We start from the raw sequence: 25,418 nt of genomic DNA on the forward strand, positions 1-25,418 counted from the left end.
AATGGGTCAAATAAGCTGTGACGCTGAATAATTGATTTCATTTTGTTTTTGTTATCTTGTGCAATTTTAATTTTCGTAAAATAAATGAAGAGATTTTGTTTACGTTATAAACCCACTGGACATTTCTGCGTTTTTATTTTTCTGATACATTTCTTCGCTTAAGAACTATTCTCCCATAAACTTGTAAATATACGATGGGTCAGATAAGCTGTGAGGCACTGTAAGTCTGTATGCAAAATAATGTCGTTTATGGAATGCCTCATTTCAAGTATCGATGAGAAATCAACAAAACTGAGTTCTCAAATTTTCCCACCTTTTCCACTATTGCCGTTGCATTAGTTGCTTCAAGACTTCCCAAAACCGCTTTGCACAATATTTGTAGTTAAATTTAACAATTTCAATGCATTGTTGGAGCGTTTATTGTTCCATATTAAGTAATGGTGAAGCTGTTGCTTATCAAATGGCAAAATATCACAGCTTCAAAAGTTTTAGTTGCCTAAGTAGCAGGCAAAACAAAATGAAATGTCTTATTGGAAAAGTCGTAATATTTACGAGTACATAGTAAAATTATTATTTTATAGTAGGTACATTACTTTTAAACAATATTTAACTTTTTTCTATTATTTAAGAGTTTATCACATTGTAAGTATTATTAATTAAATGTTTTTTTTTTTTATTTTCAGGTAAGGATACATGTGAAGTTAAACAAGTCCTCTTTAAGACATTCGCAGTGAGTCATTTAAATCGTATTTAGCAATATCGATTTCAATAAATTATCTACAATTTACTTAGTGTAGATTTTAAGAATTGTAAAAAAATATTCTCTTCTTACAAACAAAAGATTGTTTTTAACAAACATTTAAATCAAACTCGAGATTGGCTTTTAATTAAAGTTGACATTTTTTAATTAAAATATGAATTCAGATTTTTAAACCTCCTTGAACAATCGAAATCCACCTCCTATGTCTCTTTCTTTCCATATGTGTGCTGTAAGTGCCACGAGATATTGGGAGTGCCTCAATCAGGCGGATTCATGTGTAGTGCATCGGGTCCTTAGGTTTCTTGGTCAAGGTTCGAATCTCAGTGAAAAGATTTTTAATTAATATAAACAAATTTAAGTATCAAAAAAATGATAGTCAACTACAGGGCCGGCCCCAGTCATACTTGCGCCCTGTGCAGGATTAGTAGAAAGCGCCCCCTTTCTATATCTTCACACCTAAACTTTCTCTCATTAGCCAAGAAGTAGACTAACAGTGCGTTTTTTGTTATCCCAAGTAACCCTAAACCATAAACTAAAACGCAGCGATAAAATGAGCAGATGAAAACGTTTAAACTTAGAAGCTACCGAGACCGGGATTCCATTAAGGATATGGAGGGCAATTACTAAATTTGGACCAAAACCTCCAAGGTTTGAACTAAAAATAAAATTTAACACATTTAAACTTGAGCTTTGTGGTGAACAAGCGGGGATATTACGGTTAACTCTTGAAACAATTCTTCTCTATCTTAATCTTTAAAACTACCTTATGTTATAACATTCTGCAAATTAAGGCATGAGGCACGTACATTTTTATTTTTTAAACATTCGCTCATGTTACTTAAAAATGTATCAAGCTGTTCAAACCTTTCTGTAATTAATTGAATGGCTTGATCAATTATTTAAAAAAAAAATATGTACTTTAAATCTTTGTTTCGGGTCTAATACACATAGTTTCAGGACATTCATCAGCATTAAGTCTTTTTCTACGTTGAGATCGCAATGATGAAGTTTCAGGAAACATATTTAGTATTTCTAGGCAACTAGCAATACGCCCGGTTAATTGAACAAACCTACCCATTAAATATTTTATCGGAACTTCACTAACTTTGAAGTGTGTTTAGGGTCGTTGTCGTGCATGAAACGCCAAATTAACTACAAATTGTCTTCTGCGTAGGGTATCATATGATCCAACAGGATATCTCTGTATCATGAAAAAGCAGCCCATACCATAAAGTTCGCTTCGAATGGCACTGGAGGTCTTAAACGGATCCTTGGTCGATAACCTATAAATAATTCTATCTTCATTTGTAGTTGTCTTTCTGTCCCTGGGGTTTTGTTTAACGTTTTCAATCACTCCACACTTTTTGAAATGACGAAGGGCATTATAAACCAGCTTCCTGGAGCATTCTTATAACTTAGAAATGTCTGTTACCGTCAGACTTCTTTTTTCCTTTGACTAATTAATTTTTTTAATTGTTTTTAATAAAGATCATTAAAGGAATATTTAATTATCTCAAAAATTATTATTTTCTTTTTAAAAAAAACACAAAAATTAAAAATACATTCTTTGATTGAAAAACGGGCTAAATTTATGTCCAGCTAAAAACATCGCAAACAATCTTCATTTTTCGCAAAACGGTATTTCATTTTCAATCATTTACACATTTCTAATACCATATAAGGTAGTCATAGTCACAACATAAAAATGAACCGTTACTTGCAAGTAATAAATAATTGAAGAAAAATACGTCTACTCTTTTCAATGCGCTAAATTCGTGTCCACCACTGCATTTCTTCCAAATTAGTTTTTAAAGGCCTCAATGCATCTAACCTGCTCTCCCATCTAGTCTTAGAAAGGGGTTTCAAAGTAAAACTTTTTTTTTTTAAATATCCCATCTCGTTGTGTAACTTGAAAAAAAGTTATAAAAACTTGAATTGTATCGAAAAATTTAACTGCATATAGTGAGCACCGATCAGCATCGTTAACCAAAAAATTTAAAGAATGCAAATGAAATATTTGGAAATTAGGTTTAGGTAGGGAGGATTTTTAGTTCCAGGTAAGGATGTTAGTTAGTGCGCAAGAGATAACTTAGGATAGTTGTGATGGATGTTTTTTGAGATTATTTAAAGAATGTTTGTGGTTAAAAAAATGGCAAATACACAATTGTGCGCCCTGTGCATTTGCACATATGCTTTGTCCGGCGCTGGTCAACTATCACCTTAGCCGGTTCCACCCATGATGATCAGTTGGGACCCGTAAAATATATTTAATCCCAGTCTTGTGGTATATTTATCAAGTTGTAGTATTCAAACCCTACTAACGTTCTAGACATAAGTTAAAACTTCACAAATTAGACTATTTATAGGAAATTGGGCTACCTTTTGCAAAGAATGGCCACTAACAAATTTATTATAACATCTATATAATAATTGTGATGGTTGTATTAGTAAATGAAACATAAAGAGAAAAGTTTTGCTAGTATCAAATAGCATGCTGTGATAAAAAAAAGCCTTAAAAGATTCACAGACATGTGTTAAGGACTTTTTTTAAAACTGTTAAAGGGGAATAATTATTCTGTCATACTTTATTATCATCAAGCTTGGCAAATAAAGGTATCTTGTAGGAAACTGATTTATTTTTGTCCAAAATTAACGACAGCAAATTTAGGATAGGCCCAAATCTCATCTTTTCTTACCCAAAGAAATTATACATAAACAGAATAGTTTGATTATTAAACTTAAGCATCAGCAACGTTAAAGTAGAAATACATTTTTCATCTCAAGCTTGGAAAATTTGGCTATTTCGGAAATTGGACTATTGTTGAACTTTAACGACATCAAATTAAACATGCCATAGATCGCTTATAATTTGACAATAAAACAAATTATTTCATTTCCCTTGATTTTTTCTACCCGATTTGTTTGTATGAAATTAAGCTATTATTGGGCTTCTTTTTCGGCTATGCCATTTTAGGTTACAAATATTTTTAAATTGGGCTTTTGAGCTTCTTCAGACATGACAACTCTCACTATACCAATGATTTATTCACTACTTTTCTTAATAACATGCTTCTGTTTACAAAATTTGGATTTTGGAAGTTCGTTGACGCAATTTGAGTCTTCAACCTCTATTCCGTAACCAGATCTTAAAAGAAAATCTGCATTTATCTTTACTTAGTTTAATTTCAAAAACTTGGCTTGTAAGATGCTTTATTGGTAGTATAGGTTTCCTTATATTTCCGGAAGGAAAAAACATTTTCATTTGTGATCAAGACTTCCATGCTGGGTCTCTAGCCTATCACATATAATGAACCTAAGGAATTTTTCAAAATAATGAACATTTAGATAAGTTTCAGAAACATATTCTTCAATACTAAAATTATAAACACAAATTTCTGTAACGTGAAGTAAGGCGAAGTGAAATAAGAGCAACTTTTTAAGTGCAAAAAGGCCAATTGTTCAAAGGCATTTGATAGAGTTTGGCACCAAGATCTCTTATCGAAAATGCGTGCGTTTGGTATTGATGAATCCCTTCTTCGTTGGGTAGAAAATATTTTTCGGTCAGTTCAATTCACCGTATTGGACGGGTTTGAATCTGATATTCAAAAAGTAAACGCTGGTGTGCCCCAGGGCTCCGTTTTGTCTCAGACCCTTTTCCTTATATTTATAAATGATCTCTTGTCTGAATCTTCTTAACCACTTAATTGTTTCGCTGATGACAGTATCCTCAGCTTCTCATATTCGTTTTTCGATTCTCATCCTTGTGCTTCGTATGTGGACTACCAACACCAGCGTATGATAAGCTCATTAAATTCTGATCTTGACAGCATTGTCCAATGGGGAATCAAAAACCGTGTAGAATTTAATGCTTGGAAATCCCCTTGCCATTATCCATAGATCACACTTGCATCGAGGAGACTGAAAAAGCGTAACCCTCCCCCAATGCCACTATCCTTGAGTGGTACTTGCATCGAGGAGACTGAACAGGTTTCAGTCCTAGGCTTGTGTATTACAAACCACTTGTTGTGGAGTGATCACATATTTGACATCGCCAAAAATGCTACTAAGTGTTTAGATTTTCTCCGAAGTTTTTTACAACTTCTGATCTTGCTACGATCTATAAAGCTTGTATTCGTCCGAAACTCGAGTACACTTTCAATATCTGGGCAGGTGCTCCTAAACACACTTGAGTCTCTTGGACAGAATTGAAAAAAGAGCTCTAAAATTGATAGGTGACCTTTGTCTAACCGCAACTTTTGCATTTCTTGAGCACCGCCGCAAGGTTTCATGTCTGTCATTATTTAATCGCAATTTTTATAAACAATGCCAGTTGCATTCCTCCCCTTAAACAATTCAACCGTAATACCCGTACTTCTAGGAATGCCCATCAATTAACCCTTCCATCAGTAAAGAACATAGATTCTATTTTTAGTCATACTACACGAATGTGTAATGCTTTACCAGACTCAATATTTTCAATATTATAAGGGTATTCATATCCCCTTGAGTGCGCACACAGTATATAAAAAAAGCGTTGGAAATTGGCGTTATTACGCTTTAAAAAAGGGAAATAAGGCTAACTCTTGATATTTTAAATTTTTTTTAATTGGTTTTATTCACGGCTTCCTTTTTGTCACCTTCACATCAAGAATGTGGTATAGCAAGGTGCTTACCTGTTTTCACTGCCATTTTTATATTCAAAATTTTAAAACCCTCTCCTCTTAAATCCTTCTCCATTTTCCTTACTCTCTTTACTGTGGTTGATCATTTTAGGTAAGGGTAGAAACAACACCTTTAGTTAAATTAGTGCTATAAAATAACCAACTTGGCTTCTACTGGCCGATAAGCTTTGTCATGCATTTGTGTTACTTTTTATAGCAGCCCCATTAACCTGGTCATTCGCTACAAAAAAAAAACAAATACCCCTGACATTAACTTCGTTATCGACATTACACTTTTTTTCTAAAATAAACAATTGATATTTTGCCACTTTGGCAATCAGCAAACCTTAGTCACTTGTTTTCAATATCAATATGCACCTTAATGTCAATTAATAGGCAGGTATAACAAAGTGACTTTCTTCAATAAATTATTTCCTACAAAAAATTCCTGTTAGGCAGCGTCAATCGTTTGTTTCTATTTCTGATATTCATTATTGATAAAAATAAAAATCAATACAAAAATGATTGTTGTTCCTGTCAGCAAAGCGTTATCATATCTTCTATTCTTTTGCAAATTGTGATAACAAAATGCGACAGTGAATAGATTTTTTTCTTTTATCGAAATTACATTCGATCCGTTTTGCTGAAGCCCTTTGTCGAAAAAAGAGTTCAGAGAAGAGAACATAGAGCGAAGTCGCGGTAGAGCTAACGAAAAGACTAACCATTTTAAATTTTAAACAAATTAATAGTGAATCCGATTATTTTGTAAGTCGTCATTTTGTGAATCTTGAGTGATATTTAATACAATATAATTGTGTGACGTACTTTAAAATCTTTTGTTTGTGTTCAAGCCAACCATTAACAACTTTTTTATGAGGTGAGATACATGAAGATATGTACGTAAATTGCATCTTTAAAAGCCGCAACACAGCGTTCAAGTTTAATGAAATTCATTTATTGTTTAACCTTTTTACTTAATTATTGTTTCAAAGACAAATTTACACAAAGAAAATTTGTATCGTTATCAAGTTTAATGTTTTTTTTGCAGGGGTTTTACAACTAAATGTATACAACAAATGCATTTAAATTTATTATATCATCGTTCGAATCACGGCCTTAAATAGAAGTTTATTTTGTTTGCAAAAAATATAAAAAATCATAGATTCTAGCTGAGATAGGCTTTACAAATATACTTGTAAACTTTATTTAAATTTTTTGTTAATATATCGTGACAATTAATTTAAGAACAATTTAGAAATCTTCAAAAGACACTCGGTTGGAATTGATTACGAGTAGTTCCTTACTAAAACCACCGTAAATCCAGAAACCAGAAAAGTCTACAGTTCTAATAATTCCCCATAGCTTTAAGTCCATCAGCTTATAAGCCATGGTTCTCTAAATCTTCGAACATTTTATCGCACATTTAAGACGGTCACCAATTTGGATTGGGTATGACTTTGCTTTGTCGCAGATTATGTGATACAGAGTGTTTTTTGTACCACTTCTGTAACCATTTCAATTTGAAGGTCTCGAAGTAGATAGGGGTTATTAATACCCTTAACATGTTTAAAGTTTAAACACGGTGCGAGCTTTATGCAAATAGGGAAGGATTAAAGAGGAGATACCGATGCACATTGGTGTTAAAATTTTGAATATCAAAATTATACGAAAACACATAGCTGGGTAAAGCATTCCACATTCTCGATGTGCGGTTAAAAAAAGAATGTCTAAACTTGACAGTACGTCCGAAATTGAGCTCAAGGTTAAACTGATGTGCATTCCGAGAAGTACAATTACAAGGGAGAATGCAACTAGCTAATTCGACAGAACACTGTTTATAAATATATCGGTAGAACAACGAAAGGCATGAAACATTGCGGCGGTGTTCAAGTGACGTAATTGTTTCGGTTATAGTTCTATCGCCTATCATTTTCAAAGCTCTTTTTTGAATCCTGTCCAAAATACGTAAACTTGTTTTAGGGGCATCTGCCCAAATATTCAAGTTTTGAACGAATCAAGTTTTTGTAAATTACAGCCAGATCAGAAGAGGTGTAAATTTTCTTCTACCAACGGAGAAATCCTAAGCACCTAGCAGCATATTTTGCAATATCGAATATGGATCATTCCATTAGAGGTGATCTGTGATATACATACCGAGCACTGAAAGTTTATTAGTTTCTTCGATGCAAGTGCCGCTCATAGATAGCGGTAACGACAGGAGACAGCATTGAATTTTCGAAGCATTAAATTCTACACGGTTTTTTATTCCCCATTGGACAATGCTGTCGAGATCAGAGCTTATCATACGCTACTGTCGAAGTTCCACATCCGAAGGACAAGGATGAGAATCTAAAATTGAATATGAAAAGCTGAGGGTACTGTCATCCACGAAACAATTTATTGGGTTATAAGTTTCAGACAAAAGAAGGTAATTTCTAACCAAACGAAGAAGGGATTCATCAATACCAAAAGCACGCATTTTCCATAAGAAAGCCTGATGCCAAATTCTATTAAATGCTTTTGAAATATCAAGTGCAATAATCTTACTTTCTCCAAAACGATTTAAAGATTTGTTCCACTGTTCGGTGAGATAAACCATGAGATCACCAGTGGATTTATTGCTACAAAAGCCATACTGCCGGTCATTTAGAATCTTCTGTTCTTCAAGATATTTCTTAAGCTGATATTGGATATAGTTAGAGGGGGAGGATGATTCGCCTTTTTTAGGGTCAGGCTGTACAAATGATGTTGAGACCTGTAGAGTCGGAAAGATGGAAAAGCTTACGCAGTGGTTTTGCCAGCGTTGAAGAACACCTCTTCCGAACAATAGAGGGAATACTATCTGGGCCAGCGGATTTGTGTATATCAAGGTCTCTCAGTACTCTTGCGATTGCACGAGTGCGAAAGAAGATTCGTCCCATAGAATCATTTACGCTCTCAAGAACAGGAGGACTCATGACACTCTCCGGTAGCGTCGAATTAACAGCAAACTGTACTGCAAGCAGATTGGCTTTATAGATCGAGCTCACATAGGAAGTGTCATTATGGACAAGGATGTTTGAACTTAAATCCGGAAACTCTAATCCTAATTACCTCTTATCAGCTCCAGTTAAAGTTCCTGAAGAATTCATTGAGACCGTCCCAGTTGGCTTTCTCATATTGCCAAACGGTTCTCATAGGAGTTTTTTCTTTAACTGGGTTTCTTACACATGAGAAATTTGTAGATACGATACAATGGTCTGATGTGCCTAGAGGCGGTAATACACTGATTGTGTATTTATTAGGATCAGAAGTAAGAAACAAGTTTGGGGTGTTGACGGATTGACCTGCAACATCAGGGATTCGAAGAAACAAGTCTAGGGTGTTGACGGATTGACCTGCAACATCAGGGGCTCATCGACAAGCTGAGTTAATTGATTTAACTCAGCAAAGACCTCAACATATCTTCCTTCCGGCGATGACTGGCCAGAATAACGAATCCAAGAAGAATTTTGTACATTGAAATCGCCCGCAATGACGATTTCAGTGTGAGGAAAATGGGCAACAATTCTTTGAATGGAGTCGGACAGAGCATCAAATTCGTTAAAAGTTGAATTTCTGTCCAGATTTCGATATAAAAAACATGCATCGTGCATTGAATGCTCACACTGAATTCATTTATTTCACAATTTATTGACAGATGGCTCAACATCTACAAATCAGCACATCTCAAAATAATTATCTTACGGATAAAATGGACATGTCAGAACTTTGGGAAAAGATCAATTATCCTAAAAACGGTTTGAATGTATATTGTTTTAAAAATTAAAGTTAGTTCGTTTATAACTTGATGTTACTTCCTTACAGCCCAGCTGCTGCTCAAAGGAAATTTTCTTGAATTAACTTGATAAAAACGAAAGGCAGACTTAATTTGTATACCATTAATAATATAAGGCTGCGTTTAGGCTGCAAAAACATTTGTTTAAATTAATTTTATATGCATTTTATTTAACGATAGTCTCCTGACTTATTCGATCTCCAGACATAATGTTAACATATTGTGATCATTAAAAAAAAAGAAGCTGGGATGCGACCCACACTGATAGCTTCCTATCCCGTCTTCCGATTTGTAGGCTTTCGTGATTTTCTAAAAAAGGTGTTGCTAGTTGAATTATTTAAAAAAAAAAATTACCAACAATATTTTGAGTACGATGAAATAGTTTGATTTCAAAATCTATTTTTGTTAACGAGATTTGTAGTCGAAAACCAGTTTTTACTAAATGTTCATAGTATTTGCGTACTCAATTTTTTAAAAGATATTCAAGTCGAAAGTAAATTTTTACAAAGTTTTACTATTGTTTTAGTATGGTTTTTATTTTTTGTAAAAAAATGTCGATTTGATTTTCTCAACATTTTACCAGATGTCAAAAACGTTATTCTTTCCGAACGTTCGTACACACTCACGCACACACATCTCTTTAAAAAGCTTTTATTTAGACTCTAGGAACCTTGAAAATTCAACAAATCCGATCGATTATAATAACTTTCTATGGGAAGTTAAAGCCATTGCATGCGAGAGGTCTTAGGTTCAATCCCTGCCTATAGGTTAGGTTAGGGTTAAGTGGATGTTGGTTGGGAAGTCCAACACACTTTGACCAAAGTATAGTCCGTTGTGATACCACATGGATCAGATGATCAGCTTAACTCGTCGAACCAATTGGAGCTCCGAATGAAGCGTAGGAGACAAATAATATCAGAATTTTTTAGATCGCTGGTATCGTTGAAATAGTAGTCTCCAAGGTGGATTCTACGTCTTTGTGATAAGGCAGGACATGTGCACAGAAGATGAGAGATTGTCTCCTCCTCGTCCATGCTACTCCTACAAAAATCATTTGCAGGGGCTCCAAGTCGAATAGCATGCCTTCCTATCAAGCAGTGCCCAGTCAGGACACCTATAACGTAGCTAATGTGCAGTCTTCTCAAAAAAATTAATTGTTTTGAGGGCCTGGCGCTAAGATTAAGCCAAATTAGTTTAGTCGCTAAACAGGTGGGGGTTTTATTCCACCTGAAGTTTGTTTTCTCTATGGTATCTTGCTTTAGCATGAGTTTACATGTAGCTAAGAGGATACCTATGCTAGCATTGTGAGCCAGCAGAGGAAAAGTTGTTCCGCTTTTTGCAAGTTCGTCAGCTTTGCAATTTCCTGGAATGTCTCTATGGCCCGGCACCCGGAAAAGGAGATGTGTAGCCATCTCCGTAAGAGATGATCGATCCCTGCCTATGCCACCTAAAGTTTTTTTCACGGGTACTGCCTCTTGTGAGGAATTGACAAATTCTCCAAGAGTAATTCTTGTCATGAAAAGTGCTTTCTTAAATTTGCCCCTCGGATTCGGCTTAAAACTGTAGGTCCTTCCATCCCTGACAACAATACTCGCACTCAGGAATGGTTGAGAGTTGTCGGTCACTAGGCCCTAGTTCTCAAACGAACTGTTGCGCCACCCAATTTATTTATTTTTATAACCCATGGGTTTAAGTACTTGCTTATATAACATTTGTTTGTTCTGGATAGATAGGTCGGAGTTGTTCCCTAATAACCAGTACATTTTTTTGTACTTCAATTTTAGATATTCTCTTTTCCTTTAGCATCCAAAGTCATTGAAAGGTAGTAAAGGTGGCCATGATAGAGTTGATATCCACTGGAATATATATCTTTTATATAAAAAACAAGGTCCTAGGTAACTTCCTTGCGGAATTTTCCTTAGTTATTTTTGATTACACTGTACTCTTAAGAATCGGTTCATACTGATTTTTATGACCAGAATTGGAAGATATTTGTGAAACAAAATCAGCGAAACAATCTCAATTTTTCAAAATAAAAGTTTAATGACCGTGCTATTTCCTAAAGAGGTGATACCAATAACCCATCAATATGTTGGGAATTAACAACTTTTATTTATTTTTCTTTTTAAAAAAGGATATGTTGCTGCAAGGCTTAGGCATTGACCAAAATGATACCTCTTATGGGAATGCACTGTACAATGAATTAGCACAAAAGATACTTACCAACTCAATGTCTAATGCCTGAATCCTCTTAGAATATTTTATGAGTCATTAGCATGAGTTTCTCTTAGACACTTAGACACATACAAAAGAACATATCTTAAAAGTAGAAAATTAAGTCTTTGTGTTACATAAATTGAGATTTGATTTAATTTCTTAATTTTACGACCTCATTAGAAAATCAAATTAAAAATTTTAATTAAAATCTTATTAAATAAGAAAATACGGTCTTTCTTTTGTACAGTTAAGTTAACTGAGAAAAAAAAACCTGCAAGACTCAATAAAACAATTGCTTTCCATTGGAAACGGAAATTCACATTCTAAGATCAATTAAAATTCTAAAAATCGATACTTAGCGCTATAATTTTTTTTCTCACTTCCGTTAAACTTTTAACTATAAAAAAAAAACATAATAATTTATTGCCATTCACTTCTTAAGTCACCATCACTTATCACCATCATCATCTGTCAATTATTCAATTTTAAATTCCAATATGTCAAATGAATTTCATACCACAACCACACCATTTTATTTGCAACAGCTGTCACTTTGGCGTTTTGGCATATCTATTGTTTTATATGCATAGTCTTTGGTTTAAAATTGATATCTTCTTTTATTTTGTGAAGATCTTCATTTCTCTTTTATTTTGATTTTTTGTTATTTTGCTTGCGAAACCCAATTTACAGTTACACTTCGATTCGAAGCGAAATGTTGCACATACGTAAAAAAGTTTAAAAAAAAGCCCGCATTATAATATTTTTACATAATGAATACTTACCATCATCGAATCGATCGAACGATTTGGATTAACAGTTCCTGGATGTGTCGCAATGAAATTTAGTTTGATATAATTTTTCCCATCGTTTTTTTTTTTTTTTTTTTTTATGGCAACTTATTGCTTCCATTCGAATGTTATGCATAGCATATTGGAATTAGTGTAGTATTCCATTGGCACAAGTTTTATTCGAGTAGATGAAGATGCGCTGAAGAGCGTTGAAGATTTTGAAGTGATGTAGTCGAGTTATTGATATCGTTGAAGTTAGTTGTTTGACAAGTGCAAGTAATTTTGTTTTTGACAAGTGACAGCTACTGAAGGACAGAATAGTTAAAGTTGCAACTACCCGCATTGACAGATAGTAATTGGGATATTTGTTTTACATCAAAAGTGAGGTGAGTTCATAAGAATGGTGAAAACGAAAAGTGATATTCATTATGATGTTTTTTGTTCATTCTTCAAATAAAATTAAAAATTTAAATTATAATGCTTGTTAAGATGGTTATTTGTATATGACTTACGTTTTTAGTTAAATTTTGTTGATGGTTATGTTTTTTTAATTTTAACGTTTTGTTTATTTGTTATTATACCATAAACTTAATTTTAGAAACGTATAGATGCTTGTGTGTCGAATAAAATGGACTGTTAATTATTGTTTCGTAACAAGATAAGGTTCAACAAAAATGTTAATACAAACAAAGTAATTAAAAGAAGACTTTAGTTTGAAATCACCTCTTTGGTTATTCCTATGAAAAGTTATCGGCCTAGTTTTGTTTTTGGAGGGGTGAGGTATTGACTTTGAGCTGAATTATTTTTTGTGATCTCACAAATCTTTCTTCCTTGACTGGAACGTTTTTTTCTAACATCACCATCATCAGCTTCATACATATTTGAACTTTCTTTAAAGTCAGAATTTAAACAATAGTGTTGGATCAAATTTATTAATTACGCCAATTATATCAACTATCGAACTACATAATGAGGAGTAAATATGTCATAATTCATAATATACACAATGGCTACTTACTTCAAACCACTTTTCACAGCAAATGAACATAAGTTTTGCTTACCATTAATTTACATTGATGAGATAGATTCCCGATTTTCAATGCTAGAGCTTATAGTGGCTTTGAAAACAAATTAAGAATCCGGTCGAATTCTACAAAAAATGTCAGCTCACAATTTCTAGAACTTTTTTTTACTTTAAATAAATAAGATGTTTATAGATGAGACATTTCCAAATAGCTTCCGATCTTCATACATTTCTGTGATCTTTAAAAAGAGAGATCCTAAACTATCGGAAAACTACAGGGGAATCTCTGTTCTCAGCTCTCGGCTTAAAATGTTCACTCAATTACTAAGGCTGTTTCCTGGCTTAAAAGAAATAATAAAATAAGTTGTTTCCAAGCTGGGTTTCGAGCAAATCTCTCTACAATAGTACAAATTTTTACTTTAACGAGGGTTGCTAGACGTTTTATTGATACAAAAAAAAAAGAATTTCTATGCATTTTTTTGTAGATTTCAAAGCCGCCTTTGACACTGTACACAGAAGGTTACTACTTTTCTAACTTACAGATATAGGCTTGTGTATAAAGTTCATAAGAATATATAAACAACTTATATCAAATATACAAGCTCAGTAATAAAAATTGGTATGAGATTGTCAAATCAATTTAAATCTGAAACGGGAGTTCCACAGGGTTGGATTATGAATCCCTTGATTTTTTCCCTCTTCATCAATGAGATTGAAGATCAAGTTCCAGGTGTGTTATTTTTGGAGATGTACTTATCAAGGTACTTTTAGAGAGAGACTTTGCAGCTCCATTTTAACAAATTAAAACAATATTGCGAAACCTGGGACCTTAAAATAAATACCTCAAAGTCAAAGATAATGGTTTTTAGATCTCAGTAACATGATTTATCGCAACTGGCACCTTGACGGTTCATACATAGAAGTAGTGACTAATTACAAATATCTAAGTTTTACTATAACACATAACTTAAATCTTGGAGCTCATTTTAAAGACAAAGTGAAGGTAATAAAAGCAGCTATCAGTTGTATGTGGTTGATCTTCTTCAAAAGTAATTCTATAGATGCGTCCCCTGAATTTAAAGTATTTGAGACAAATATCAAAAGTTCTCTCTTATATGCTAATGAAGTGTATGGATACAAGGAATTAGAAGTAATCGAATAAGTCCAACTGTACTTTTTCAAACATATTTTAAGATTCCCTTCTAATACACCAAACTACAAATCGGTCTGTTTAAAATAACTTTTTGGGAAGTGAAATATACTTTTAATTATCAGGCGAAAACCGTTTGTCCATAAATTCTTTAGTATTAAGTTTTATTGATGTGAAAAATCATCAGAAATTTTATTAAAAAAACAAACTACTTCCTTAATTTGTGTAGCCAAATTATAAAGACTTTTATTGATATTTTCTTTGAATCTTCAAAGGTAGCCTGTTGTGATGATAATTTTAACCTCAGATCTGAATGAACTAAGGCGATAAAAACCTTTCGGATAAGTATGATTTGATTGATGGGAACAAAATCTTGTTGACCAGTGTTTCATATTTTTTTTAAATTTTTGTTCTGTCCACACCTAATTTTAACTTGAAAAAGACTTATTGCTTATGTAAAGCGTGGTTAAATTAATAGCCCGATATTGATTTTGAAGAAAACACAAATTATTTAGAAAAGTGCTGTCATTTATTTTTATTGTGTTAATATTGATATGGTTCAATTATGTACGGGACAAAATATCGGCCGAATGGTTGATGCGAACTCGGCAACACACCTCCATTCGATGGTCCGAATGACGCTGAGGTATAATTGAGGTTTCATTCCGTTAATGTACCGAATAACCTCATCCATTGGCAGTAACTCCTTGGCCAGCCTTATTTTGGAAAAAAACACCGTCTGATGGTTTATGGGCTGGAGGCATCAGATCATGTGCATGATGTATATGTGCATTGATTTTTACAATCACTCTTGAATTACTTTTCGTTAAAATGCGGAAATTCTGCTTATTGACGAATTCACTGTGGTAAAAATGTTCCCACATAACTAAAGATGATTTTCTTCGAAAATTAATCATCTACTGTTGTTATTTCTTGACACCATTCTGATCATTGACAAAGCTGAAAACGGTCAAGAGGCTTGAGTTTTTGAGTCAATTACATCTTGTAAATGAAAGTCTTTATGCACAATTTCCATCAACGACGAGCGTGAGAGGTGTAATTGTTGGGCACGATGATGAGTTGAGGTGGACGTATCTTCAGCCACAATATTGCGATCAGCAACAATATTTTCGCAGTAAAAGCTGTACGAGCACTGGTGTTTTCACAATTCCACAAACCCAGTTTTCTCAAATTTTCCACGATTTTTTTGATTGTGGGAACATTTAATTTAACATGCGTCTCCAGCCAGCTCGGTCCCTAGCTAGCTGTCTCCAGTTTCGCACGCCAAGTTGGTTGAGGTCCTCTCCCACCTGAGTACGCCACCCGAGTCACGGTCTTCCTCTACTGCGCCGTCCCTCGGGATTGGATTCGAAGATCTTCCGGGCTGGAGCGTTGATATTCATTCGCTCTACATGACCTAGCCATCTAAGCCGTTGGACTTTAATTCTGCTAACTAGGTCAGTGTCGCTGTACAGCCCGTACAGTTCGTCGTTATATCTTCTCCTCCATTCTGCATCTATGCGTACGGGACCAAAATCACCCGAAGAATTTGTCTCTCGAAGCATCCTAAGACGCTCTCCTCTTTTTTTGACAAGGTCCAGGCCTCAGCGCCATAAATGAGAACCGGGTGATTTTAAATGCTCGAGAGAGGACTTTACTTCAAAGAAACAGCGATTTGGAAGAGTTATTCTTCGTTTGATTTCAGCGCTGGTGTCGTTGTCTGTGTCAATAACGGTGCCTAGATAGACGAAGTCCTCATAACTACATCAAAGTTATAGCTGTCCATGGTGACGTTTTGTCCAAGACGTCGTTGTTCAATGTCCTTTTTTGATGACAGTATATACTTGGTCTTACCCTCATTGACTACTAAACCCATCTTCTTCGCTTCCGTCACAATGCTCAAAAACGCTCTACTAACATCTGCGTATCCGAGTAATTGGATGGACCGACCTTTGGAAGATTGTGCCTCTAGTCTTAACGGTTGAGTTTTGCACAATTCTTTCCAGAACGATATTGAAGAAGTAGCATGACAGTGTATCGCCTTGTCTAAAACCTTTTTTTTTACATCAAATGCATCGGTGAGATCTTTTCCGACCTTGATAGAGAAGCGTGACTTCTCCATTGTCATTCTGCACAAACGAATAAGTTTGACAGGGATGCCAAAGCTAGACATTGCTCGGTAGAGCTCTTCCCTATAGATGCTGTCATACGCGGCTTTAAAATCGATAAAAAGATGGGGGTATCGATTTGAAGCTCCTGGGTTTTTTCCAAGATCTGCCGTAGTGTGAAAATTTGGTCGATAGTGGGCTTTTCTGGTCTGAAGCCACACTGATAAGGACCTATCAGGTTGTTGACGAATGGTTTCAGACGTTCACATAATACGGCAGAGAGGATCTTATACGCAATGTTAAGGAGACTGATGCCTCTGTAGTTGGCGCAGTTTAGAGGGTCTCCTTTCTTATGTATTGGCACACTATGCTGAGATTCCATTCATCGGGCATGCTTTCTTCCGACCATGTTTTGCAGATGAGTTGGTGCAAGTCATCGCCTGCTGCTTTGAATAGTTCGGCAGCGATGCCGTCAACCCCAGCAGCTTTGTTGATTTAGATATATCTTTGACTTCAGTTCAAATATAGCTATCTTCACTTCGTCGAGGTTGGGTAGGCGAAATTGTTGATCTGCATCGCCTAGGTTGAGTGGTTCTATCTCTCTTACAGCGGAATTGGGTTCGTCATCGCCGTTATATAATTTGGAGAAGTAGTCTTTCCAAATTCTCAACATCGACTGCGGTTCTACTCCCCTGATCATCTTTACAGGCTTCAGTTTGTGGCTGGTACCCTTAAGAGGATATTAGAGACTCGATCGGAAAAGGACATGGCAGTCTCTTGCTATTTTAGCCGTCTAACGTCGAATCTTCTTACAGTTTTTCTTTTTTTTGGCTTGGATTGGGATATCCTTAGCCGTACCTTGGCTACAACGAGTTAGTGCTCCGAGTCAATGTTGGCCCCTCGGAATGTTCGGATATCCTGTATACTGGAGAAGTGTCGTGCGTCGATCGCAATGTGGTCAATCTGGCTGACCGTTGGTTGATCAAGAGATTTCCATGTCCCCTTGTCGATATTGAGATGTGTGAACTGCTTACTAGCTACCAGAACGTCTTGGCCCGCAGTGAAATCGATCAGCCTGAATCCACTGTCGGAGGTGGTGTCGTGCAAGCTGTATCTCCCGATTATGCCACCAAAGATGTCTTCTCTTCCTAGCTTGGCATTAAAATCTCCTAAGATAATTTTAATGTCATAGCGAGGGCACTGCTCATATGTCTTTTCCAAGAGCTGGAAGAATATGTCTTTGGTGTCTTCATCTTTCTTCTCTGGTGGGGCATGTGAGCGTATTAGGCTTATGTTGGCGAATTTAGCCTTGAGGCTTTTTGACCGAGTCTAGTTCCAACAACAAATCCACACTCAAATAGACGCTGTATTTGTTCTCGGTAGCAGTCGCCGTAGTAGATATCGCAGTCTTTTAGTTTGCGTTTGCCCGGTCCATCCCATCGCAAATCTTGGAAGGCGGTAATATCTGCCTTGCAGCAGTTTAGGGCTTCCGCTAATTGTTTGGCTGCACGTGGTCTGTTAAGGGACCTAACATTCCACGTACAGATCCGAAGTACGTTGTCCTTATTTCGTTTGCGTGGGTTGTCAACAGTGAATCCGTCCGTATCCGAGGCTTGTTGGTGCTTCGCAACTATGAAGCTCTTACGTGGTCAGGAAGTCACCCCGACGGCACAACCCCCAACCTGGAGGGTCAGATCCTTAGTATAACTCCAAGGACGGGGAGCCGGATAAACCGCTCCTTACAAGCCCGGGCTCCAAATATGTCGAAGAAGCCCTATAAGGAGTTCACTAAGTAGTTCAACCTTACTGGAACTGTATACGCCACCGTTGATTCCATCTCGAGAATTCGTCCACTCCCGTCTGGATAAAGAGAGGTGTCTTAGTGGAAACAACTCTCACCCCTCTCTCGTTTGCTGCCCCATCAACTTTCCACTGGGGTTAGAACCCAATCTCCATTTGCGGTACTAAGAACCCGATGTTCACCGCGGGGAGGTGAGAGTAGGAGTTGATAGACAGAGGTGGGTTTTGAGAAAAACCTGTGGACGCTTGTGTTCTCTTGAATGCACAATGCACATGTCTACCATTTGAACATTCTTGTTTTATATTGCAATTAATTTGCAAAAAAAACATTCCATAGACCAAGAACTTAAAAAAGCGAATACAAACATTTTCTAAAATTCCATTTATTCATCTAACTAATTTCATTAAGTGTTATTTTCTTTTGTATTCTCTGCATACAACAAAGCTAATGAAAAAGTGAGATATATTTTATTAACTTCGAGAACATCCTTCCGTGAAATATCAGAGCAACGTTTTCCAGGTCAGCTAGTATTGCATTAAACATAATCTCTTAATAATTCCAGTCAAATTACAAAAACTAAATAAGTCCCATTTACCTAAATAATGTCACTACCAAATCACTTAACATATATTTGAAAAAATGAAAGTAAGCAACCAACGCAAAGTTGTGTAGGCTGTAACAATTAATTCTTACGCATAATTATTATTTTAAATGTTTAACGCGGGGAGGAATAGGAAGAACAACAAAAAGCTTTTCACATTAAGAACTAGCACGAATGCGTATCTCCATTCCATTTATGCAATTTGTGTCGTGTTTGTCATTTTAATCACACCGACGAACGACGACGACTGTAAGAGTGACTTGTTTGTTACTTTTTCACACAAATCAGGTGCTGCATATATTATTTTTATTAAAAAAGGAAGCGATGTTAAGTGTGTCAAGGCCGACAGATAAAATATGGTTGTTGGTATGGTTTCTATGTGTTTTTCAATATTGAACTCGAAAACTATTCTACATGAGGTATTAACGAGTATTGTCGACAAAAATGAATAATTGTTTTCTTGAAACCGGAAGTGGGTTGTCATTTATGGATGTACGTCATATACAAGGTGTGCATTCGGATTTTCAAATTTGGTGTAGAAATGCATTTCACTTATGAACGTTTAAAGAAACTTTTTCATTTTATTTTTTCACATCACCATCATAAACATTCACCTAACATTATTATGTACATACATCCATGTAAGGCCCATAACAAAAATTGTTATGGAACAAAAACTGACAGCTGACATTAGTGCGTTTTCCAGATCAATCCGTCACAATTAATCGTTACGTGTAAATATAAACATTAATCTGATCAGAATAGCGTGAAAGCCAATGAAAAGTGTATCATATATAATGTACTTAACGTTTTGCAAAATTTTGAAATGTATTTCAAACAAGGGGCGTATTTTATCGACAAGGTAAATCTAGTCGAATGGAATCAATTCAACAATTTTTACCCGCTGGTTAAGACTGTGAATTAATAACTATATTCAATTATTGTTTGACTTCAAGTAACCCATCGAAATCCTTGGATGAAAATAGACTAGACTATAGAATAAAAAAAAAATAGTTTACACAATGTAGTTCATTGATAAGTTTTGCATCTCAGTTAATAAAGACTTCGAGTAAACTCATAAACACATCAATGCAGTAATGATGCCAAAACGTTTTAAGTCATACTTTCCCAAAGCAGATTTATCATCGCATAAGCATCAGCAATGCAAAAAAGCAGTGATACCTGAATCACTATACACAAATTTGACATTTGATTACTTACTCTTCATTTCGAATTTCCCACTATTTGACAACTGTCACTTTCAGCAATGCAAAAAAGCAGTGATGCCTGAATCACTATACCTACACAAATTTGACATTTGATTACTTACTCTTCATTTCGAATTTCCCACTATTTGACAACTGTCACTTTCGAAGCTGTCATCTTACGACATTTGACATATAAGACGCTGTTTATAAACGGTGATTTTTTAAGAGCTTGAGAACTTTTTAAAAAAAAAACGCATAAAATTTGCAAAATCTCATCGATTCTTTATTTGAAACGTTAGATTGGTCCATGACATTTACTTTTTGAAGATAATTTCATTTAAATGTTGACCGCGGCTGCGTCTTAGGTGGTCCATTCGGAAAGTCCAATTTTGGGTAACTTTTTCGAGCATTTCGGTCGGAATAGCCCGAATTTCTTTGGAAATGTTGTCTTCCAAAGCTGGAATAGTTGCTGGCTTATTTGTGTAGACTTTAGACTTGACGTAGCGCCACAAAAAATAGTCTAAAGGCGTCAAATCGCATGATCTTGGTGGCCAACTTACCGGTCCATTCCTTGAGATGAATTGTTCTCCGAAGTTTTCCCTCAAAATGGGCATAGAATCGCGAGCTGTGTGGCATGTAGCGCCATCTTGTTGAAACCACATGTCAACCAAGTTCAGTTCTTCCATTTTTGGCAACAAAAAGTTTGTTAGCATTGAACGATAGCGATCGCCATTCACCGTAACGTTGCGTCCAACAGCATCTTTGAAAAAATACGGTCCAATGATTCCACCAGCGTACAAACCACACCAAACAGTGCATTTTTCGGGATGCATGGGCAGTTCTTGAACGGCTTCTGGTTGCTCTTCACTCCAAATACGGCAATTTTGCTTATTTACGTAGCCATTCAACCAGAAATGAGCCTCATCGCTGAACAAAATTTGTCGATAAAAAAGCGGATTTTCTGCCAACTTTTCTAGGAACCATTCACTGAAAATTCGATGTTGTGGCAGATCGTTCGGCTTCAGTTCTTGCATGAGCTGTATTTTATACGGTTTTACACCAAGATCTTTGCGTAAAATCTTCCATGTGGTCGAATAACACAAACCCAATTGCTGCGAACAGCGACGAATCGACATTTCACGGTCTTCAGCAACACTCTCAGAAACAGACGCAATATTCTCTTCTGTACGCACTGTACGCATTCGTGTGGTTGGTTTGATGTCCAATAAAGTAAACTGAGTGCGAAACTTGGTCACAATCGCATTAATTGTTTGCTCACTTGGTCGATTATGTAGACCATAAATCGGACGTAAAGCGCGAAACACATTTCGAACCGAACACTGATTTTGGTAATAAAATTCAATGATTTGCAAGCGTTGCTCGTTAGTAAGTCTATTCATGATGAAATGTCAAAGCATACTGAGCATCTTTCTCTTTGACACCATGTCTGAAATCCCGCGTGATCTGTCAAATACTAATGCATGAAAATCCTAACCTCAAAAAAATCACCCTTTAGCTATCAATAAAATCAATCAGTTAAAATTTTGTTTTGATAAATTCTTATGTCATGCCCATGTCCTGCGTTTCACTTATAGAGAATACACTTTACGAAAGTGAATTTGGGTGTTCGACCATTTGTTATTGTGAATTGGATTTTCGAACATGCAAATGGATGTTCTGCATTTCGGTATTTTACATTTTTATTTCTGTGAATTGATCTTTAATAGCTTCCTTCTGCTAGAATCAGAGGGTTGCAGTAAGTTTTTGAATTGAAATAATCGATGAAGGTATTATAAAAGGTTTTATTTCCATTATGTCAGGTAAATCCAATATATTTGATTTGTCTCCCAAAATTGGTCTTCTAATTTTTTCTATTGAATTCTGCTTCCTTTTTTCACTTACAGTTTACAATAATATTGCATCCATCTTTAAAACAGCAACAATTTTACTTAAGAAAGAAAATAAAAACGGATGATCCTACAATTCTGACAGTTCGAGACAATTTCGAAATCGATCGAATTGAAGAATATGCAATTTCACGTGAAAATGAAAAGTGATTTCAATTCAAATTTATTTCGTAAATACGTTTTAAAAATTTTAATGATGAAATTTAATTTGTACTGAACTTTGATTTGTGGTGACAGTAAAATGCCAACAAAACTCAATGTGTTTCAATATTTTCCTGTTTCGATGGCATCAGTAAAAAAAATAACTGATGAAACCAACAGCAAAAACGAGTTAAAAGCTCCTGGCTATTTACGGCTGAGCCACAAACACTCTTTAGCTTCGGTTTCCTCTGCGTTTAGAATGGCCTGCTTCGAGGTTGCTTTGAATGACATTTCTAATATGACATTTGTAAAATGACACTTCTGTCTTTTATTTTTTCTCAAAAGTTTGTTTTGATTTTTCGTGCATTAAAAGATGTGAATTTTTAAATCGAAAAAGATGAATTTATTGCGGAAGTAGCTTACACAGCCTATCGTGATTATATTCAGCTCATAAATCAAGGAAAAGCACAGACTGAGAGACGTTGGAGGGTCCGGAAGCTCAATTTACGGAATTCTTCAATCTATGAGGAATTCTTCGAAACTTATTTTTGTTCTACAAAAAAAAATGTTTTCAATATTTCAATAACTTGCCTTTTAACTTTTTTTTAAATTAACAATGGTTATTCTCCAAATGCAAATGTATTTCGCTTGTTGACTTTTTTATAGCTGTTTAGCTGTCAGACAAAGCAAATGTTCAGCAAATCTAGAGCTTCCGTTTGGAGTAACATTACCTAACATTACGTTCTTTCACTTACGATTGTCAAACTAAACGTGAGGTCAAAGTTTCATTGGTAAACTCGTAAACTTCAGGTGAAGCCGAAACTGAAGCGTGTTTGTGTTTCAGCCATTAATAAATCCAATTTGTTGACGTAAATTTAATGATTACCATAAACCCTCATTAGTAAAACGTTTTAGATTCCTTTCGTTTCAATTTTTACTGATGGATTTAACTGATCCAAATTCGGCCCCTAAAAATATAACGATACGAAAATTTGACAATTGCGTAGCGCCCTTAATTAGTCCAAAGGTTCAAATAAAAAGAATACGACCCTGATTAGATTACACACGGGTATGCAACAGACTTCATTTAATTTTGTTTGTGTTCGTTTAATGTCGTTGTCACTTTAAATGGAACAAAAATATGGTCTTGTTTTTGAGACTTTGTGTTGGATCATTTCGACTCAATGTAATGTAATGGACCGATAAACTATGTGCCAAAGCGTACACGTGCGGGTGCTTTCCATTGAGATCGGGGAGGGATTGAAAAGAGTACACGCCAGTCGCAGCCTGATGTCGAACAAACAGAAAAAGAAAAACAACTTACAAAAATTAGCTTACATCAGATCGTTGGCCCAGATATTTTCACGCAATTTGTCTATATAACTTTTTTTCTAGTTATACCTGAAAAGACGTTAAGCCACCAAAAAAGTACCTTTGTACAAATTTTGTTATAGGTTTTTTTTGTTGTGATCCGGCCATGCAGCTTAGATATATAAAAATCCAATAGATCGTGCATTGTTAGAGTGTTCTTAACCTCAAAACATTACAACAAGGAAATATTTGTGGAGAGAAAAACGAGAAATGTCCCGCCAAATAAATGGATTGACATAAAAACCAAACTATTGATGTTGTTGGAAGGAAAGAAGTTTTGTTTTGTTTCCTTTGTTAGATCGCAGAATCGAAAAATAACGCAATTAGCAATTTTATTTCAATTGGCAGATCACGACATTTTTAGGTTCACGTTTTTAGTGTTGAGACTTTTATAGGGTTTTGTTTTTTTCATTTATTTGTTCCCTAATACAAAGTATATCTTTTTTGTAGAGTTGCACAAAGTTCATGGTCCTTTTTGGAATGAGTAAACAAAGTTTACTGTGAGTTGATAAGAATTTAATTGTTTTTGAAATTTTAAGTCTCAAATTTCTTGATAGTTGGTAAATATTAAAGTTTAACATTTAATTTTTTAAGACTCTCGATAAATGGGAATGTTCAAGTTAGATGCACATAGTAAAACAACGTAGAACTGTCAATTAAGAAAAGCTTGATTACAATATTTATCAGCAAGCAATTATTATTTGTTACTAACAATAGAAGTTATTACTTCTTTTTAAACAATCGTAGTCAATAAAGACGTTAATAATTTTTACAACAAAATCTTGAGCCATCAGCTGAACTTTTTCAAAATTGTAGTTTTTAGGAAAAAAAATATCAATCAAGTGTACGCAAGGGCCACATGTGATCTCGACGATCCAAAATTGTTTAGTTTTGCAAAATATAGGGTCCGCCATCTAACGTTTTTTTTTTAAACTAGTGCTTATTTCGTGAATGGTAACACTTAAATTATGTCTGGTTTGACAGATAATTAGTGTTATCCTTCCGCTGAACGAATATGGTTGTGTATACAACGCTGGGAACAACGATTAGAGATTACCGATTTTGCCGAAAAAAACCATCTTATCAAATAAAGCTTATTTTGATCTTGGCGGTTATGTAAACAAGCAAAATTTTCGCAATTTGGGCTAAGAAACCCGCACGCATAGATTGTAGAGCCGATTCACCCAAAACGACTCACTGTTTGGTGCGGAGGCATAATAAGGCCATTTTACTTCGAAAAGGAGCAAGGAATTGCAGTGAACGACGATCGTTATCGGGCCTGTTAAGCGAATTTTTATTCACAAAAATTGAAGAGGAGGACATTGACAACATTTGGTTTCAACAGGACGGCGCTACGTGCCACAAGCTACAGTTAGTCCCTAAAGTATTTGAAGCAATAGTGAAAAACAAATTATATTCTTAAGTAAGGAATTATATTTCTGAATACCAACACGGATTTATGAGTTGCAAATCGACAGAAACTAACTTATCAATTTTTGAAGCTACTGCCTTGACTGTATGGAAAAACGATTACAAGTTAACACTATCTACACCGATTTTTGAAAGGCATTTGGTCGTGTTCAACATACTATTCTCATAAGAAAACTTGAATTGTTTGGATTTCACTCTGTGCTTCTTAAATAGATTCAAAATTACTTATTTGGGCGAAAAAAATATGTTAAAATTGGTAATGTGTTTTCTAAAGAAATAATGAACTTTTCAGGCGTTCCACAAGGTAGCCATCTTGGACCGCTCGTTTTCATTATTTTTATTAACGACCTACCGCAATATCTTCTACACACAATATGTCTTTTGTATGCTGATGATCTTTAACTCTTCAGCAGCATAAGATGTCTTGAAGATG

General features: G+C 35.2%; 1 protein-coding gene across 2 annotated transcripts in view; it reads left to right on the forward strand.

Annotated features, from left to right (window-relative positions):
- The window catches only part of LOC129939458 (ras guanine nucleotide exchange factor Y), a 138,422-nt gene that overhangs the window by 56,489 nt on the left and 56,515 nt on the right, over window positions 1-25,418 (forward strand). Inside the window, exon 1 of one of the 2 annotated variants that reach the window (XM_056047479.1) lies at window positions 6,092-6,298. The exons of the other annotated variant lie outside the window; for it this stretch is intronic. The gene's annotated coding sequence lies outside the window, so the exon portion shown is untranslated. Of the gene's footprint in view, window positions 1-6,091; window positions 6,299-25,418 lie in introns of those variants that run through there. 2 annotated transcript variants of the gene reach the window in all.

Source organism: Eupeodes corollae, chromosome 1 (assembly GCF_945859685.1).
Source record: "Eupeodes corollae chromosome 1, idEupCoro1.1, whole genome shotgun sequence".
NCBI classification, from domain to species: Eukaryota; Metazoa; Arthropoda; class Insecta; order Diptera; family Syrphidae; genus Eupeodes; species Eupeodes corollae.